Source organism: Heptranchias perlo, chromosome 10 (assembly GCF_035084215.1).
Source record: "Heptranchias perlo isolate sHepPer1 chromosome 10, sHepPer1.hap1, whole genome shotgun sequence".
Classification (NCBI taxonomy): domain Eukaryota; kingdom Metazoa; phylum Chordata; class Chondrichthyes; order Hexanchiformes; family Hexanchidae; genus Heptranchias; species Heptranchias perlo.
The window spans coordinates 55,729,349-55,743,292 of NC_090334.1; the positions used below are offsets into that span (position 1 = coordinate 55,729,349).

Below are 13,944 nucleotides of genomic sequence, written 5' to 3' on the forward strand. Positions count from 1 at the left end.
TAGGCAATAAAATTGTAATAGTTATTCCTGCTCATGGTATCTCAGACAGCAGGTATAATGGTGTGGGTTTTGCTCATAGGAAACTCTGTCTACTGGAAATTGCTGTGAACACAAGATAAGAGTAAGGAGGAAGCCTGAACTATAACAACCATCTTTGTTTCAAACTTATAGACAGTTTTTACATTTTAAAAATACAATTGTATGTCACCATTTGATAATTTAAAGGGAAATTTTTGTATGACCCCTTTTAAATAAGTACAGTTGCTGGAGAAAACCCAGAGCCAATACACAATTTTGAATAATAACATTAATCTGTTTATATCACATTATATTCTCCAAGGTGAAGCACTACAGTATAAAGATAAAGACAAACTTATTAACCTAAGTGATCGGAAGGTGGAATGTTGCTGACAATAATCTTTAAACGATATGCATATTGGATACTATCTATAGGCAAGGGATGAGAACAATATTCAGAGCCTCATGTTAGCCACTGATAAACGGATCAGCCTGGAATACAGTACTACCTACTCATTTTGATTTAACTGCCTTCAGTGTTATTTGCTGGGGCTGCAATCCTTGATATTTGTTTTAATGACAGTTATTCAGCTACCATTCAAATGTTAAATAGTGAAGGAAAATCAGATATTGCAGTTGTATATCTTGATTTAGATTAGCTACGACCATACTATAAATCACACCCAGTCATTACTATTTTTTTGGAAATAGTTTGAAAGCTCTGGTTTAGTTAATTATTTTTAAACCAAAAATCTACATTTTATTTAAAATAGCGAGGTTTGAACAGCATAATCATATCTATTTGTTGTTGGTATTAAAATGCTTCTGTGATTAGGACCTGAATGAGTGACAACACCTATGTTATACCACCTATATATACTCCACAGTGGTTGACAGGGCCCTCGACTGTGTCCGTCCTTTTTCCCGCGCTTCTGCCCTCACCCCTTCCCCTCCCTCCCAGAACCATGGTAGGGTCTTCTTTGTCCTCACCTTCCACCTCACCAGCCTCCACATTCAATGTATCATCCTCCGCCATTTCTGCACCTCTAGCGCGATGCCACCACCAAACACACCTTTCCCTCCCTTCCCCTTTCAGCATTCTGAAGGGACTGCTCCCTCCGCGAGACCCTGGTTCACTCTTCCATCACCCCCAACACCCGCTCTCCTCCCCATGGCACCTTGCCGTGCGAGCGCAGGAGATGCAACACCAGCCCTTTCACCTCCTCCCTTCCCACCGTCCAAGACCCCAAACACTCCTTCCAGGCGAAACAGCGATTTACATGTACTTCTTTCAATTTAGTATACTGTATTCATTGCTCACAATGCGGTCCCCTCTACATTGGGGAGACCAGATGAAGATTGGGTGATCATTTTTCTGAACACCTCCACTCAGTCCGCAAGCGTGACCCTGATCTGCTGATCGCTTGTCATTTTAATTCTTCGTCCCACTCCCACTCTGACCTCGGGCTCTTACACTGTTCCAATGAAGCTCAACGTAAGTTCGAGGAACAGCACCTCATCTTTCGATTAGGCACTTTACAACCTTCTGGACTCAACAATGATTTCAATAACTTCAGATCATAACCACTGCTCCCATTTTTTCATACAGCAGGTGCTGGTGATGGTTCTGCTGTTGCCATTTATAGCTCCTCTAGACCCATCTTCTGTTTCTTTACTTGTCCCATTACCACCCTCCTTGCCTTGCACCATCATCCCTTTTGTCATTTAATCACTCCTTCCCTCCATTGTATCAGAGACCTTGCCTTTTGTTCTTTCCTCCCCTTCCCGTCCTCCTCCCCTTTCCCTGGCTCTGTACTTGCTTGAAAACTGCTTAATCTTCAACTTCTTCCAGTTCTGACGAAGGGTCATTAACCTGAAACGTTAACTCTGTTTCTTTCTCCACAGATGCTGCCTGACTTGCTGAGTATTTCTCGCATTTTCTGTTTTTATTTTCTATATTGTACCCACGAAGGAGCTGAAAGGTCACTTAATATTTCTCGGTGTATTATGTTAAGCTCGTTTTGCTGCACCATCTACATTTTAAAAAAAACTATCTTGCTAATGATGCTTTATCTAACCCTATCAGCATATTCTTCCATTCCTTTCTCCCTCACATGTTTATTTAGCTTTCCCTTAAATGCATCTATGCTAGTTGCCTCAACTACTCCTTTCTCCTGAATTCCCTATTTGATTTATTAGTGACTATCTTATTTATGGCCCCTTATAAGAACATAAGAAATAGGAGCAGGTGTAGGCCATAGAGCCCCTCAAGCTTGCTCTGTCATTCAATAAGGTCATAGCTGATCTTCGATCTTAACTCCACTTTCCTGCCTGATCCCCATATCCCTTGATTCCCTTAGTGTCCAAAAATCTATCGTTCTCAGTTTTGAATATATTCAACGACTGAGCATCCACAGCCCTCTTGGGTAGAGAATTCCAAAGATTCACAACCCTATGAGTGAAGAAATTTTTCCTCATCTCGGTCCTAAATGGCTGGCCCCCTCATCTTGAGACTATGACCCCTAGTTCTAGACTCTCTAGCTAGGGGAAACAACCTCTCAGCATCTACTCTGTCAAGCCCTCTAAGAATTTTATACATTTCAATGAGATCACCTCTCATTCTTTTAAATTCCAGAGAACACAGGCCCATTTTACTCTATCTCTCCTCATAGGACAACCCTCTCATCCCAGGAATCAATCTAGTGAACCTTCGTTGCACGCCCTCTCAGGCAAGTATATACTCCCTTAGGTAAGGAGACCAAAACTGTACACAGTACTCCAGGTATGGTCTCACCAAAGCCTTATATAATTGCACCAAGACCTCCTTACTCTTATACTCCAACCCCTTTGCAATAAAAGCTAACACACCATTTGCCTTCCTAATTGCTTGCTGTACCTGCATGTTAACTTTCTGTGATTTGTGTACAAGGAAGCCCAAATCCCTCTGAATACCAACCTTTCTTAGTCTCTCGCCTTTTTAAAAAATATTTTGCTTTTCTATTCTTCCTACCAAAGTGGATAATTTCACATTTCCCCACATTATGCTCCATCTGCCACCTTCTCACCCACTCACTTAACCTTTCTGTATCCATTTGCAGCTTCTTTGCGTCCTTGTCACAGCTTACTTTCCCATCTAGCTTTGTATCGTCAGCAAACGTGGATACATTACACTCGGTCCCGTCATCTAAATCATTGAGAGACGTTGTAATCAGCTTAGCTCAATCATTGATCCTTGCGACACCCCACTAGTTACAACCTGCCTACCCGAATATGACACGTTTGTTCCTACTTTTTGTTTTCTGTCCGTTAACCAATCTTCAATCCATGCTAATATATTACCCCCAATCCCTTGAGCCCTAATCTTGTGTAACAACCTCTTGTGTGGCACCTTATGGAATGCCTTTTGCAAATCTAAATATACTGCATCCACTGGTTCCCCCTTATCTACTCTGCTAGTTACACCCTCAAAAACTCTAATAGATTTGTCAAACACTATTTCCCTTTTGTAAAACCGTGTTGACGCTTCCAAATCATACTATAATTTTCTAAATACCCTGTTACTATGTCCTTAATAATAGATTCTAGCATTTTCCCTACTACTGATGTTAAGCTAACTGGCCCAAAGCTCCCTATTGTTTCTCTCCCTCCTTTCGTGAATAGCGGGGTTACATTTGCTACCTTCCAATCCACAAGGACCGTTCTAGATTCTAGGGAATTCTGGAAGATCAAAACCTATGCATCCACTATCTCTGCAGCCACCAATTTTAAAACCGTAGGGGGATGTAGGCCATCTGGTACAGAGGATTTGTTGGCTTTTGGTCCTATTAATTTCTCCAGTACCTTTTCTTTACTAATCTTAATTACTTTAAGTTCCTCGCTCTCGTTAGACTGTTAGTTCCTCACCATTTCCGATATTTTTTTTGTGTCTTCTACCGTGAAGACAGATACAAAATATTTGTTTAACGTCTCTGCCATCTCCTTATTCCCCATTATAATTTCTGCTGTCTCTGCCTCTAAGGGACCCATGTTTACTTTCACTAATCTCTTCCTTTTTACATACTTGTAGAAGCTCTTACAATCTGTTTTTATATTACTTGCTAGTTTACTCTCATATTCAATTTTCTCTCTCTATCATTTTCTTGTCTAGGCCTGTGCTTTTCCCATACTCCTTTACATTCAATCCAATTTTCCCTTAAAAGATGCAATGGTTTCTATCTCAGCTACTCCCTATGGCATTCCATGAATCAACAATTCTCCTAACTCCTTTCCTAGTAACAACTTTCAATTCATGACCCCTTGGGGTCGATTTTAGGATGGCCGAGCGGGTGCGATGGGGGCTTGTAAAATCGGGGAATCCCAGAGCGGGTCCGGAGCCCAGCTCCAACCTGCCCAATTCCGGGTTCCCCAGTGACGTGTTCGGGTGCGCACGCAGCTCCCGCATGCGGGACTCCCACCGGCAATTAAAGCTGGCGGGATGACAATTCAGATACTTATTTAGACAGTTGAGGTCCTTGACAGACCTCATTGACAGGAGATTTTGGCAGGGGTGGAATTTTCAAGTATTCTCAGCATGTTTCCTGTGCTGTGGGAAACACACCTTGTTGAAGCAGATGAGTTTCAGCCAGCAGCCAGTGGGAGATGCAAAGGTTTATTTGACAGGTGGGGGGGTTACCTCATTTATTGCAGCAGGGCACTCTGTCACTTCAGACAAAGTTTTGGCTGCAACACCTTTGTCTTTCCTCAAAATTATTAATTGATACCCTAAACTCTGCAGTGTAAACACAGTTACCTACATTGCGGACCCCCTCAAACTCACACCGACAGGTTGGGGGGTGCCATAGCTGCACTCATCACTTCATCCGAGGATGAGCAATATCACCAGCCTCACCAGGCACACCATCCACCTCCGCCACGTGGAGCTCCACAACACTGTGCTGTGCCACAGGCACCTGCACAACAGCACGGTGGGCAACAACAGACAGAGCGGCGTCGCAGGAGGTACTACCCTCGTCACAGGGTCTACAGAACGAGGCTCAGCTTCCTGGACCTCTCTGAGGAGCAGTGCATACGGAGGCTCAGACTCAGTTGCCGGGTAGTCGCAGACGTCTGCAGCCTCCTTCATGCCGAGCTGCTCCCGGCTGGCCTGAGCAGCATCTTCTTACCTGTCGCTGTCAAAATCACCACTGCCCTCAACTTCTTTGCCTCCGGATCCTTCCAGGGTGCTACCGGGGACATTGCCGGGGTCTCTCAGTTGTCTGCACACAAGTGCTTAAGGCAGGTCACCGACGGCTTGTTTCGCAGGGCCTCGCACTGTGTCAACTTCCCCATGGATGACCTCAGCCAGACGGAGAGGGCAGTCGGATTCCATGCTGTGACTGGCTTCCCACGGGTGCAGGGTGTAATCAATTGCGCCCATATAGCAATACGAGCACCTCCACACAAGCCAGGACTGTTCATCAATAGGAAGGGCTATCACTCCAACACTCAGCTCATCTGTGACCACCGCAAGAGATTCCTTCACTTGTGCGCCAGATACTCTGGCAGCTGCCACGATTCCTTCATCCTCTGGGAGTCCAACATCCCGCCCCTCTTCCACGCACCCAACACCTGCAAGGGCTGGCTCCTCAGGGACAAGGGATACCCCCTGCACACGTGGCTCATGACACCTCTGAGGAACTCCAACACTGAGCAACAGCGTGAATATAACGACAGCCACATCGCTACCAGGTCTACAATTGAGCATGCTATAGGGCTGCTCAAGATGCACTTCAGGTGCCTTGATCATTCTGGGGGAGCGCTTCAATACACGCCAGACAGAGTGGGATGCATTACAGTCGTCCGTTGTGCCCTGCACAACATGGCACAACAGAGAGGGGTGCCGCTGGAGGAGGCCACATCCAAATCTGCCACCCATATTGAGGAGGAGGAGGACGAGGAGGAGGAGGCAGAGGAGGAGGAGCAACCCATGGGCAGAACAGCGGCTCACCTGGCTGCTCATGAGGCCAGGGAGTCACTGATATGTGAACAGTTCTCCTAACATCAGACAGTGTGAAGAGTCCAGTCCTCACCACCTGGACAGAGGAGCGGCTACGCCAGCCCCCTTCCCCGTCCCCTGCACAAAATAGTCGTGCAACTACACCTACACCCACTGTAGAGTGACCCAATGGGTGGCATTAAGTGTGGGTGTTCATGGTGAACCTTATGAAAGGGACTTATTGCACAAGCCAATCAAGAATGGGCAAGACGTGGCAGTAGTGGTGATAATAATAAGATTTATTATGAGTGGAAAACAAAACAAATATCAATAAAAAACATGACAAACTGTCAAACACTCATGTGCATCCCCTTTATGCTCACAAAACCTTTGCCTTACGCTTCCTACTACTCCTCGTGGTACTTCCCCTGTGGCTGCAGCAGAGCTAGTGGCAGGTTGCTCTTGTTCATGCCCTGACCGATATAGATGCTTTGGGCCTATGCCCTCTGGGTTTCGGTGCCCGTGAGGGCCCCTCCAAAGACTGCTTCACCTGCACCTGTGCAGGGTCAGACATGACCACCTGGAGAATTGAGAGGGGGGCAATGGGTGAAACGTGGAAGCACTTTGTGTGGCGTCCCCACTTCCATGTCCCCTTTCGCCATCGTCCCTCTCCTGGGCCAGGCCCACATCACTTCTACCACTCTGTTGGATGACAGTTTGGAGGACACGTGTGAAGCCTTGTAAGGCCAGTGCTGGTGTGTAAGGCGGCAGAAAGTTGCTCACCCTGAGTCCGAACGGCTGTTGTCAGGGGCTCAATGGCCTCATTGTTGAGCCGTGCTTGAAGCTCGATGGAGGCTCGCCTTCTCTCCACACAGACATTCCAGCACTTACCCGTGACACTATCTCAGAGATGCCTTCATGTCCCTGTGCCACCATTCCACTCATGCAGGAGTTGGACTCTTCCATTCTCTGCGCGATTGTGGAGAGTGCGCATGGCATCTGTTCCAGTATCTTGCAAATGTGCTGCTGTCCCTCGATCATTCTCCTTTTCATGGATGGCCCCCAGGGTTCAGCATCTGTGTCCAGCTGAGCAGAGCCTGGAGAAGAATGCTCCCACCGACACAGACTCTCCACAGCTGCCCCTGCCACCAGTGTCTGCTCGTGTTCACGTGTGTGGTGACTCACCATGTGCGACCCCAACTATGTGAGGATGGGGACCCACTGAGGTGTGTGTATCTGCGCCGCTGGATGTTTCGCTCAGATGTGACGTGCCCCCTCTGAGGCCAGCTGGTCCTCTGAGGAATCGTCCTCTGCCGTCATGGCAGTCGCAGAAGGCAATATTAAGCATGGTGACAGATGTTGAGCTGCTGAAGATGGCAAGGCATATTAACATCATTTGCTATTGTGAGTGCTGAATGTTAAAGTTCTGTCACCAGCCGTTTGTCGGGTGGCAGTCTCGGCATCCCCCACGGACAGGCACTCGAGGGTGCGGCTCAATTCGAGAGCCTCCTGCTCCGCATTCGTGAGGACGACCAGATGTTGCGGCCTCCCTCCGGTCTTCGCCCTCTCCCGTGCATTCTGGGCTCTCTTCTCCTATAAGGGGAGAAAGTAGAGAGGCGTGAGTGATCGTGACAACCGCTGAATACATTGGTTTGGGTGAGGGAGACCGTGAGAGAGATCCATCAGAGGGTGAGTATGAGACGGAGCCATGACATTGTATGAGGATTGGGTTGAGTGGTAGTGGTGGGATGAGTACTGGGGAGGTGAGTAAGTGCAGGTAAGTTGAGGATGAGGTTTGAGTGGGTGAGAGGAGTGATGTGATAGAGTAGTGTTGGCAGTGCAGAAGGAGTGGGGTGGGGGCGGTGATGTGGAAGATGGCGTGTAGGAGAATGAGTAAGTGTACTCACTTTGGCTGACCTAGTTAGGTCATTGAAGCGCTTCCTGCGCTGGATCCAGGTGCGCGAGATGTTGCTGCTGCTGCTGACCGCCTCTGCCACCTCGAGCCACACCTTCTTGGTGGCAGAGGGAGGCCACTTCCTCTCGTCGGCTGGGTAGAATATGTCCCTTCTCCGACTCACCCCATCCAGTAGGACCTGGAGTGAGGCATCACTAAACCTGGGAGCAGCCTTTCCCCTGGTCTGCTCCATGCTGCTGTTTTGGTTGTTTGCTGCAGGAGCAGCATTGGAGGACTGCCCCTTTAAATAGGGCTCCTCCACCTGACAGCCTGTGATGTGGGTGCGCAGTCCGCCCGCTGCGCAGGTTTCCAATGGGAAACCTGGAAGCCATGGTAAGTGGCTTCAATTTACTCACAATCGCGTGGGGAACCCACTGATTTTACTGGGCGGGTTACCCACGCACCCAATCGATCCCCCGCTGCCAACCTGCCTCCCTGTTAATATTGGGGCCCTTGTCACTGGCCCCCCCAACTGGAGGAAATAGTCTTTCTCTATTTACCATATAAATAGCCTTTACCATTTTAAACCCTGCCCCTATCAAATCTCCTCTTCTTCTCTGCTCCAGTGGAAAGTATCTCAAGTCTCTCCGCATAACTACAGTTTCTCATCCCTTGTCTCAGCTTGCTGAATCTATGCTTTTCATTCTTTATGGCTTTAGTGTCTCTTCTGCAATGGGTTCCCCAGTTCTGCACAAAGTAGTCTAACTGTGGCCTGACCATTGCCTCATACTAACTTATCATCACTTCTTTAGTCTTCAATATGCCCTTGGTTATAAATCCAAAAATGCCATTTTTTTGTTAGGTTTTATCTACCTTAACTTTTTTCAGGAAATTATGTATTTGCACCCCTAAGTCTCAGTTCCTCCACACTCTTCAGTGTCTTTCCACTGCATGTGTGTTTATATGTCTCATTTCTCCTCCCAAAGTATGTTATCCCACACTCCTCCACATTAATTTGCATTTGTCATCTATCTGGCCATTTTGCTAACCTTATATATGTCCTTCTGTAGTTTTTTTACAATCCTGCTTATTGCTTGTCAAATTCCCTATTTTTGTGTTGTCAGCAAATTTTAATATCATTCCGCCCATGCACAAGTTCAAATCATCATTTTTATTCGGAACAAAAGTGGACCCAGCACTGATTCCTGGAGTATACCACTTCAAACCCGGGCAACATTCGTTAAACCTAATCCTTTATTTCCTGTCCATCAACCTACTTTCTACCCATGCTGTTACATTTCCTATTACATGATATGTCTGAATTTTTGTTTCAGCTCTCCTGTGAGACATCTTATTGAACGTCTCCTGAAAATCCACATGGATTACAACTGCTTTATTCCCTTTATCTATGCAATCAATCATTTCTTCAAAAAAAACTGTCTTAAATTTGTCAAACAAATTATTTCAGCAAAATTTATTTTGGGATACGGTTTGAGTAATTTGAGGCATAAAATATGGTAAGTGTAGCATGCTTGGGAGGATAAGGTGACTTTGGACCCAAGGTTCCCAAAGCTTTCCACCACTGGGGTTTTCCTTGTGTCATGTCTGAGTCTGTTGTAGAGTAATTGATAGAGATTGATTGCTATGATTAGTCAACAACTCCATTAACATTGTATCATGCGACTATCAGGATGGTACATGTTGAACTAGTTGGACCTTGGTCTTTTTTCATCTAGCAGTTCCTATATAACATGATATGCCTTTACCAAATCATTGTTTGACTGTTCGTGATTACCCTATGCATCTCTAAATGCTTGCTAATTTGGCCTCAAATTATGGATTCAAGCATTTGCTGTCCATCATGGCAAGCTTTCTTTGCTTTTTGTCAGTCATTACCTGGGTCAACTCATAGAGGATGAATTTCCATGGGGGTTCTCAGACTTACCCACCACAACTTTAGCAGAAGAGCCATGGAAACCCTGGAAAGTCAGCATAAATGTTAATGTTTTCCTGGGGTTTCCGCAACTCGTCCAACAAAGTTACGATGGACTAGTGGGAGGACGCTCATGGAAATCTATCCCATCGTATTAGAGAGTGCTGACTGTTTGCAATTTGAATTGCTCAAAATACAGTTTTGTTATTTTGGATCACGCTGAAAACATATTCACTGTTACTAATACACTGGGTAGCCTATAAATAAATTTGGTCAGGTTAGAAGGCAAACAGTTCCAGGAATTATTGAGGTCCAAGTTGGTAAATCATGTGATACTTTCTTCACTCTCAATATTCCAATCAGAGTGCATTGAACAACTGAAATTTCAGACAAACCTGGACCAATGTCCAAGAAATTAATAATCTTCATTGATGCTGATTCCTTTTTGGAACTTGTCTATTTCAGCAGATAGTGCTTTCCAGAAAATCTCTCAACTACTTCAATTCCTTCCAACCCTGGCTTGTTCCTTAATGGAAAATCAATACTCTTCTTGGAGCTAAACTGTCTTCAAAAGGGAAGTTATCACAGGTGTACTGGTATGCTGTCACATAGAATATCCTTGCCTCATAGTAGAATAATCTAATAACACTGGGATTGAAGTCAGCACTTTACTTAATTCTATGATGGATCATCTCTTCTTTCTCAAACTGACTCTTGGAGCTTGTGATTGGTATTAGGGAATGGTGTCTTATTGAGTGCTTTAATTTTTAATAAACTTTGTCAGCAATTTGTTCAATGGTACCAAGGAACTGTCAAAGAAGACGATGACTCATGATTGTCTTATAAGAAATACTGGCAGCACACTCCGCAAAACTAGCATGCACAATTCTTCTTTTGCACAATTCTCCAGCTCTTGAATTGGAGATCAAAAATGCAGCCAATTCTAAAAGATTTGTCTATGATCTGCTCTGAACATGACAGCACCCTCAACCATTTTGTAAGAATATATTTTTTTGCAGTTTTGTAGTTTGCAAAATTCTGCATTCCTTTAAGGTGAATACATGTTTTCCATAACAACAACAACAACTTGCATATATATAGTGCTTTTAACGTAGTAAAACGTCCCAAGGTGCTTCACAGGAGCGTTATTCGACAAATAAGGAGCTATTGGGTCAGAATTTGCTGTAGCAGAGCATCTAACCAAATCTGACGTTAGTTAGACATGCCCCTGCACCTGCAGGTCAAAAAAATTTTGCCTACAAAGTTGTTAGAAGTGCGAGCTGATAATGGCACAGTGAGGGAAACCGGGCATCTGGGACTCGAGTGAACAGGTCAACCAACGGGGTATCTCCTTAACCGATGAGATTTAAGAATTGGGAAATAAACACAGGAAGGACTGAGAAGGAGGGTGAATTAAAGGGAGTGAATTCAATATCAAATCAGGTACAGAAAGAGAAATAAAGAGGGAAAGATTGGATTAAGAGTGAGAGAAAAAAGAGACAGAAAGGAAAAGTAAGAAAAAAATGTAAAATTTAAAAGGGCGAGATGCTGTTTTCACAAAGACAACGGCAGAGCAGCGCAACTCGGACAGCAACTTTTAGATATTCACACTTAACTGCGCATCTGCTCCTCGCCTGAAGTTGCTGTATCATTTACCCATAAATAACGGCGAGCACCATTAGCCTTGTGTTATTTTGACAGCAAATTCTGGTCCAATAGGACAGGTGACCAAAAGCTTGGTCAAAGAGATAGGTTTTAAGGAGCGTCTTAAAGAAAGCGAGAGAGGCAGTAACAAGAAGTAACTCTTTCAGTAGTCAATTGTTTGACAGTTTTTGACTGGTAGTTTGATTAACTAAGGAAAGTGGCAAGTTCCAATTGTGAAACTGACTTTTGGTTGTCTGTATTCAGAAAAAGTTTCTGCTTCTGACTGTTTCTTGCACTGTACTTAAACTTAAAAGTGTTCACCTTTTTGCTTCTTCAGGTTGTCAGCCTGATGTGAAAGTGATGATGCACTTTGGGGAGGATCAAAAAATGTGGAAGGTGAAATTAATTTTCGTCGGTAGCGAGCAATGAGCTCATAGCGAATCAGCAGCCCGTTTTACACCGTGCCTGATTTGCTTTTTCACTAAAAAGAAAACCAATGGAAAGTAAAATTGGGCCTGCTGTAAAGCAAAGATCAATTTCACCCCGTGATCTTTATACTGCAGGTACTTGCTGTATTTAAAGGCATGCTTGTTTTTAAAGTGTAATTAAGGAGTCCTGTAAATATGTATCCCAAAATATATGTGACTGCTTCTTAACTAACCAATTAGGCCCTAACTTCCTTGCACAGAGTTACTATTTTCATTTTAAGAAATGTTATTCCATTTAGTGTCATGAAAAGTGAGTATATTTTTCATTAAAGACTTTTAAAATGTTAAATTATGTAAATTCAGTGTTGGGAAGTAGTGTAGTCTCTGCAATCTTCATTGTGACAATTGCTACTTGTTTGAGATCAGGCAAGATTCAGTGTAATAAAAGAATGTGAATGACTAACTGCTTAGTATCAACTTGTGTCTTGTTCTATGACACTTTATTTCCTAAGGCTTTACTGTAGTTTTTATTTGTTCTTGGGATGTAAGTGGCACTGGCAAGGCAGTATTTAATGCTCATCCTAGTTGCGTCGAGGGTAATGAGTCAACCACATTACAGTGTGGGACTGAAGTCACATGTAGGCCAGAGCAGGTAGGGGCTGACAGGTTCCCTTCCCTGAAGAACAGTAGTTTACCAGGTGTATTTTCCAACAGCTTTTCATGGCCATTGCTAGCCCACAAATGACCAAATTTATTGAATTCATTCTTATAACCTGCCAGTTCGAGCTCACAGCCTCTAGGTTGCTGTCCAGCAACATATCCACTAGGCTACTGTGTGGATTTTAATTTTGATTGGATGGGTGAGGAAATCTATTGCAGAAAAATTGCAATCTCTTTAGACACTTTAGTGCTATGTATGACGAGCTGTACATAAAAAAAAATCTAGTGAAAATGGGAGACCAATGGACCTCAAAATTCCAAAGAAAATAATGATTTTCTGCAGTATTTTCTGCCTCTTGGGTTTGACTATGAACTGAATAACATAACAACATAGGATGCAGCTTTCCTTTTATTCTTGTTATCAACGTTGTTCTTGATTCCAACATTTGTTGCTGCATCGTTTTCTAAAACCCAGCAACACATTTCCATCCTAAAACCCTGCAACAGATTTCCAATTACAACCTCCCTACTATAATACTCCCTAATAAAAAAAGAACAGCATTCGGTGCACCACAATTCTTGCAAGTCTCTGAAAGACTACGTGGAAAATTAACTATGCTCTGCAGTATTCACATCACTGAACTAGACCTATGAAAAATAGAATTGTGCTAGAACTGGAAACAGTCTGCCCTTATCGGTCTCACTCTTGCCACGTGTTTAAACTATAAAGCTGCTTCACAAATCACTTTCTTTGTAGTACAAATTCCAAGGGCGTTCTTCACAATTATCAAAGTCATTACATGAATACTTCTGAATTGCATTGCAATGCTGCTATTGGGAAACATACATCCTACTTGTTCATTTGCATTCATGAAGTGTTTATTTTAAAATTAAAAGATTGAAAGAGCTTGGAGTTAAATAGTGCCTTATCACAACCTCAGGATGTCCTAAGGTGCTTCACAACCAATGAATTACTTTTGAGAGAAGTCACCGTTCTTATGTGGGAAACATTGTTGTCAATTTTGCACACAACAAGATCATATGAATGACCAGTTAATCTGTAAGGACAGCAAATGAAATCAGATAACCTTAAAATAATTTTTGTCTGGTGCTACAGGTGACTGACATCTAGTTTAAATTAGAACATTTCCATCCTTGATGTACTGTGCACTCTGTTCCAGATGCCTCTTGCATTTAGTCGTTCGTGCGTTAAGTCAATGTAGTGGCTTCATATGGTTCTGAGTGCCAACATATCCATCCTTTGAATGAGATGTAGAACTGAGGTCCCATCTCCTTGCTCTTCTTATTTAAGTAGACATTAAAGATCCCAGTGCACTATTTGAAGAACGGCAAGTTGTTCTCCCAGTGTCCTGGCTACCATTCCTGTTTCAAC

General features: G+C 43.9%; 1 long non-coding RNA gene across 5 annotated transcripts in view; it reads left to right on the forward strand.

Annotated features, from left to right (window-relative positions):
• LOC137326587 (uncharacterized) overlaps window positions 1-13,944 on the forward strand; it is a 233,538-nt gene that overhangs the window by 90,220 nt on the left and 129,374 nt on the right. For 2 of the 5 annotated variants that reach the window (XR_010964228.1, XR_010964224.1), the window contains exon 4: window positions 11,801-12,337. The exons of 2 other annotated variants lie outside the window; for them this stretch is intronic. This is a non-coding gene — a long non-coding RNA (uncharacterized lncRNA). Of the gene's footprint in view, window positions 1-11,800; window positions 12,338-13,944 lie in introns of those variants that run through there. One more of the 5 variants, XR_010964225.1, reaches the window with a different exon arrangement.